The sequence below is a fragment of the Procambarus clarkii genome, chromosome 22 (assembly GCF_040958095.1).
Source record: "Procambarus clarkii isolate CNS0578487 chromosome 22, FALCON_Pclarkii_2.0, whole genome shotgun sequence".
NCBI lineage: Eukaryota > Metazoa > Arthropoda > Malacostraca > Decapoda > Cambaridae > Procambarus > Procambarus clarkii.
The window spans coordinates 5,658,640-5,665,019 of record NC_091171.1 but is presented as its reverse complement, the minus strand read 5'-3'; positions in this window follow the sequence as shown (position 1 = coordinate 5,665,019).

The following is a 6,380-nucleotide window of genomic DNA, read 5'->3' as shown; positions in this document are numbered from 1 at the left end:
CCGGGGTCGCCTTCTTGAGCCGTTTCTCCTCTCTTCTTCCCTGTCTCTTCTGAATTCTGGTGAGCCCACTCATTTGGACTCTCGGACTCGCACCCTTTCATGTCTTGATCTTTCTCTCTGCTCTTCTTCTCTTTACTTAGTTTTCACATGGCAGGTTCTTGATGACCTCCACGGCAGTGATCATTTCCCTATCCTTGTTTCCTTTTTCTCGTTTCGCCCTTCACTCTCTTTTCCTAGGTGGCAGTTTGCTAAAGCGGACTGGAGCCTATTTACCCTTAGTGCTGCTCTCTCTGACCTCTCCGTTCTGCCTCTCTCTCGCACTCTCCTCCTTTTTCATGACACTATCTTCGACGCTGCCCTCCGCTCTATTCCTCGCTCTTCCTCTCGGGGTCCACGGAAGTGCGTTCCCTGGTGGAATGCAGACTGTGCTCGGGCTGTCCGCTGTAAGCGTGCAGCCTGGAAGAGGCACCGCCGTCGGCAAACGGCCGATTCTTTTCTTTTCTTTCGGAAAGCGAGTGCGGTGGCCCGTAGGGCCATCCGTACGGCTAAACGTGAATGTTGGGCATCTTATGTCTCAACAATTACGTCCGAAACTCCTCTGCCCCAGATCTGGAAGCATATCCGCAAGATAGCGGGTAAGTTCGTTCCCGATGTTTCACCGGTCCTTCACCTCCATGATACTCTTGTGGCGGACCCGTTGCAGGTCGCTTCCTACTGGGTTCCCACTTTTCTTCTGTTATCTCTGGTTTTCATCTTCCCCAATCTTTCCTTCTTCGTAAACCTGTCCTTGAGTCTCGTTCTTTAGATTTCTGCACTCGTCTTCAGCTGCCCTATAATGATCCCTTCTCTCTCTTTGAACTTCGTTCTGCCCTGGCCCTCTGCGGTTCTACGGCGGCGGGCTCCGATGGTATTCATTATGAGATGCTTCGCCATCTCCCTCCGTGCACGTCTCAGTATTTACTGAGTCTGTATAATCGGATCTGGGAGTCGTCGTCAGTCCCTGAGGACTGGCTCGATGCCGTTGTCCTCCCTGTTCGCAAACCGGGGGTCTCTGGGTACTTCCCCTAAGGACTTTCGCCCTATTGCTCTCACAAGTTGTGTCTGCAAACTCTTTGAACGTATGGTTAACGTTCGTCTGATGTGGTTCCTGGAACACCATCACCTCCTCTCCCCTTCTCAATTTGGTTTCCGCAAGTGCCGCAGCACGACAGATGTCCTGGTGAACTTGGAGGTCTATATTCGTACTGCTTTTGCTTCGAAGACCTCCGTTGTTGCCGTCCTTTTTGACCTGGAAAAGGCTTATGACACCACTTGGCGTTATCATATCCTATCTCAACTTCATTCTTTTGGCCTTTGTGGTCATCTCCCTCTCTTTCTCCGCAGCTTCCTCTCTCGTCGTTCCTTTCGGGTGCGCCTTGGTACCGCTCTCTCTCCCTCTTTTCAGCAATATGAAGGTGTGCCCCAGGGTAGTGTTCTGAGCACTACTCTTTTTTCTGGTTGCCCTCAATGGTCTTCTTTCCTCTCTTCCTTCTGGTGTCTTCTCCGCTCTCTATGTCGATGATCTTACCCTTTGCTGTCAGGGTGATGATTCGCCTCTCCTTCAGCGCCGGCTTCAACTTGCAATTGATGCCGTGTCGGCCACCGATCATGGCTTCAAGTTCTCTACTTCTAAGACTTGTGCCATGACTTTTAAGCGGAAACGGGTCGTTCTTCGTTCCTCTTTGTCACTTTATGGTCATCCCCTTGAATACAAAGATTCCGCGAAGCTTTTGGGGTTATTCCTTGACACTCGTTTGTCTTGGTCTCCCCATATCTCTTACCTCCGTGTTGAGTGCTCTAAGGCCCTTACCCTCCTTTGGGTTTTGTCCCATACTTCTTGGGGGGCAGATAGGCGCACTCTCCTTGCTTTACATTCCTCTCTCGTCCTGTCTAAGCTCGATTATGGTTGCCCTGCTGACTCGTCTGCTTCTCCTTCTACTCTTCGCCGTCTTGATGCTTTGCACCATACTGGGTTGCGCCTCAGTTCTGGTGCCTTTCGTTCGACTCCCGTCCTTAGCTTGTTTGTTGACACTGGCTTCCTGTGTTTCCAGGACCGCCGTGATCGCTACTGTCTTCGCTATCTTGCGCGGTCCTTGCAACATCCTTCCTCTCGCCTCTGTCGTGCTTTAACTTTTACCCCTCCTGCGGTTCCTGTTCCTCTTCACCACCTCCCTCTTTCTGTCCGGTTATCTCGCCTACAGGATTCTCTTTCCGTTCGTATTTCTAATGTTTCTCCTCGTGTTGTTCCTTCTTTGCCCCCGTGGAGAGTCCCTCTTCCGCGGTTTTGTACATCCTTGACCCGTATCACTAAAGCTTTTACCCCTCCTACAGTTCTAAAACGCCTTTTCCTTGAGCACTTTTCTTCTCACTCCCGCTCCGTTTCTGTCTTCACCGATGGGTCTAAGTCTGCAGATGGTGTTGGCTACTCTGTTGTTTTTCTGATCGCACTTATATAAGAACATAAGAACAAAGGCAACTGCAGAAGGCCTATTGGCCCATACGAGGCAGCTCCTATTTATAACCACCCAATCCTACTCATATACTTGTCCAAGCCACGCTTGAAACAATCGAGGGACCCCACCTCCAGCACGTTACGCGGTAATTGGTTCCACAAATCAACAACCCTGTTACTGAACCAGTATTTACCCAAGTCTTTCCTAAATCTAAACTTATCCAATTTATACCCATTGTTTCGTGTTCTGTCTTGTGTTGATACTTTTAATACCCTATTAATATCCCCTTTGTTATGTCCATTCACCCACTTGTAAACCTCTATCATGTCACCCCTAACTCTTCGCCTTTCCAGTGAATGCAACTTAAGCTTTGTTAATCTTTCTTCATATGAAAGATTTCTAATTTGGGGAATTAACTTAGTCATCCTACGCTGGACACGTTCAAGTGAATTTATATCCATTCTATAATATGGCGACCAAAACTGAACTGCATAATCTAAATGGGGCCTAACTAGAACAAGATATAGCTTGAGAACCACACCAGGTGTCTTGTTACTAACGCTGCGATTAATAAATCCAAGTGTCCGATTTGCCTTATTACTAACATTTATGCATTGATCCTTTTGTTTTAAATTCTTACTAATCATAACTCCCTGATCCCTTTCGCAATCCGACTTCACAATCTCAACACCATCTAGCTCGTATCTTGTAACTCTATCATCATTACCTAACCTCAGAACTTTACATTTATCAGCATTAAACTGCATATGCCAATTCTTTGACCATTTCAAAACCCTATCTAGATCAACTTGAAGTGATAGTGAGTCCTCCTCCGAATTAATTTCCCAACCGATTTTCGTATCATCGGCAAATTTGCAAATGTTGCTACTCAAACCTGAATCTAAATCATTTATATATATTATAAACAACAGAGGTCCCAGGACAGAGCCTTGAGGCACTCCACTTACAACATTTTCCCACTCTGACTTGATTCTATTTATACTAACTCTGTTTCCTTTGGTAAAGCCATGCCCTAATCCAGCTTAATATAGCACCCCCAATACCATGAGACTCTATCTTTTTAATCAGTCTTTCATGTGGCACTGTATCAAAAGCTTTGCTAAAGTCAAGATACACAACATCACAATCCTTACCACTATCAACTGCCTCAACTATGCTAGAATAAAAAGATAACAAATTTGTTAAACATGAACGGCCATTTATAAAACCATGTTGCGACTCGATTATTAATTTATGTTTTTCAAGATGAAGACGAATTTTATTTGCTATTATAGATTCGAGTAACTTTCCCACAATAGACGTTAGGCTAATTGGTCGATAGTTAGACGCAAGTGATCTATCTCCTTTCTTAAAAACTGGTATCACATTAGCAACTTTCCAAAACTCTGGCACTCTGCCTGACTCTATTGATTTATTAAATATGGTTGACAGTGGGTCACAAAGCTCCTCTTTGCATTCTTTAAGCACCCTGGCAAACACTTCATCCGGCCCTGGGGATTTGTTTGGTTTGAGTTTTACTATTTGTTTAAGAACATCCTCCCTGGTAACTGCTAAACTCGTCAACCTGTCCTCGTCCCCACCCACATAGACTTGTTCGGCTGAAGGCATATTGTTAAGTTCCTCTTTAGTAAATACAGATACAAAATATTTATTAAAAATACTACTCGTCTCTTCATCACTATCTGTTATTTGACCTGTCTCAGTTTTTAATGGACCTATACTTTCCCTAGTCTTAGTACGATATAACTGAAAAAACCCTTTAGGATTTGTCTTTGCTTGCCCTGCTATGCGAACTTCATAGTTTCTTTTTGCTTTCCTTATCTCTTTTTTAACATTTCTAACCAGTTGTACGAATTCCTGTTCTAAAGTGACCTCCCCATTTTTAATCCTTTTGTACCAAGCTCTCTTTTTACCTATAAGGTTCTTCAAATTCTTTGTTATCCACTTTGGGTCATTAGTATTCGATCTATTCAATTTGTATGGTATACTATGTTCCTGTGCTTTGTTTAGAATATTCTTAAATAAGTTATTGAATCCACATCGAAATCCCCATTTAAGTCACCTATCGCTGGGTTCATGTCTCGCTCCAAGACCGGCCCCCACCCCATACCCAAGACTTTCCAATCAATTTGACCCAAAAAATTTCTTAGGCTATTAAAATCAGCTTTTCGAAAATCTGACACTTTAACAGAATTTTCTCCTACAGGTCTACTCCATTCTATGCTAAATCTGATTTCTTTGTGATCACTGTTCCCTAGCTCACTCCCTATTTCGATGTCATTAATTTGTGTTTCCCTGTTAGTTAACACTAAATCTAAAATATTATTTTCCCATGTTGGTTCCTTAATGTGTTGCGTAAGAAAGCAATCGTCAATTAATTCTAGAAAATCTTCTGCTTCACTATTCCCTGTTTTGTTCAACCAGTTTATTCCACTAAAATTAAAGTCACCCATGACATAAATACTGTTAGATCTCGATGCTCTAGATATTTCATCCCATAGATGCTTTGCTTCCATTCTGTCTAAATTTGGTGGCCTATATATAACTCCTATTATAATATTATTAGCTTTTTCGTTTAATTCTATCCAAATAGTTTCTGTGTGTGGCTCAGTTTTGATTCCCTCTTTGAGACTACATTTCAAATTGTCCCTAACATATATGGCTACTCCCCCTCCTCGTCTAATATATCTATATGTGTGAAATAGTTTAAATCCATTTATTTGATATTCCACTAATAGTTCTCTATTTTCTACATTCCTCCACGTTTCGGTAAGTGCAATAATATCTATTTTTTTTTGTGCAGAATTTTTCTGTGCAGAAAAGATGTGTTGCTTACCTCCGGAGACTAGCATTTTCACAGCGGAGCTTTATGCAATTCTCTATGCTCTTCGTCTCCTACTTTCTCGTTGTCAGTCTTCCTTTGTAGTTGTTGTTGACTCTCGTAGTGCCCTCATGGCTCTCGGGTCCTTTAATCTGGTTCATCCAGTAGTTGTCGAGATCCAGCATTGGCTGTTTCTTGTTCACAGTAAATTTAAGTCGGTTGAGTTTTGTTGGGTTCCCAGCCATATTGGTGTGTCTTTAAATGAGCGTGCGGATGCTGCCGCCAAGGAAGCTGTCCGCTCTTGTCCCATCTCTCGTAAAGGTATTCCATATTCCGACTTTTACCCGGTTATCCATTCCTCCATCCTTACCCGTTGGCAGGCTTCTTGGTCGTCTGTTACGGGTAACAAACTACGTTCTCTTAAATGTTGTGTTTCCTCGTGGCCGTCCTCCTACCACCGTAACCGGCGTTGGGAAACGGCTCTGGCGAGGTTGCGTATTGGCCATACTCGCTTAACCCATGGTCACTTGATGGAGCGCCACCCTGCTCCTTATTGTCCTAGTTGCATTGTCCCTCTTACGGTCGTGCATGTCCTTCTTGAATGTCCTGACTTCCAGGACGAGCATGTGTCTTGCTTTCCGACCGCCCCTCGCGGTCACCTGTCCCTCAATAGGATTCTTGGTGACTCGGATACTTTTGATATCGTTCGCCTTATGTGTTTTTGTTCTCGTACTGGCATCCTTGGTGATATTTAGCGCCCTCTGATTATTCCGCACATTTGATGGTGCTACATAGCCTTCACGGTTTGGTGCCTTCTTTTGATAATTACTTACTTACTTCCCTTGTAAATTCAGTGTGTCATAAGACGAACAGTACGTCTCTTGAGAGACTGGTTGAGGGTTCATTTTCTTATGTTGAAAATCATAATTCAGTTACTTTAAATCGTGATCACATCTGGCGTCTTCATTACATCTGGTCATTCCATCATCTGGTGGCGTTACTCGCAACAAATTTGGCAGCAGTAGGTTCATTCACAACTAATCTAG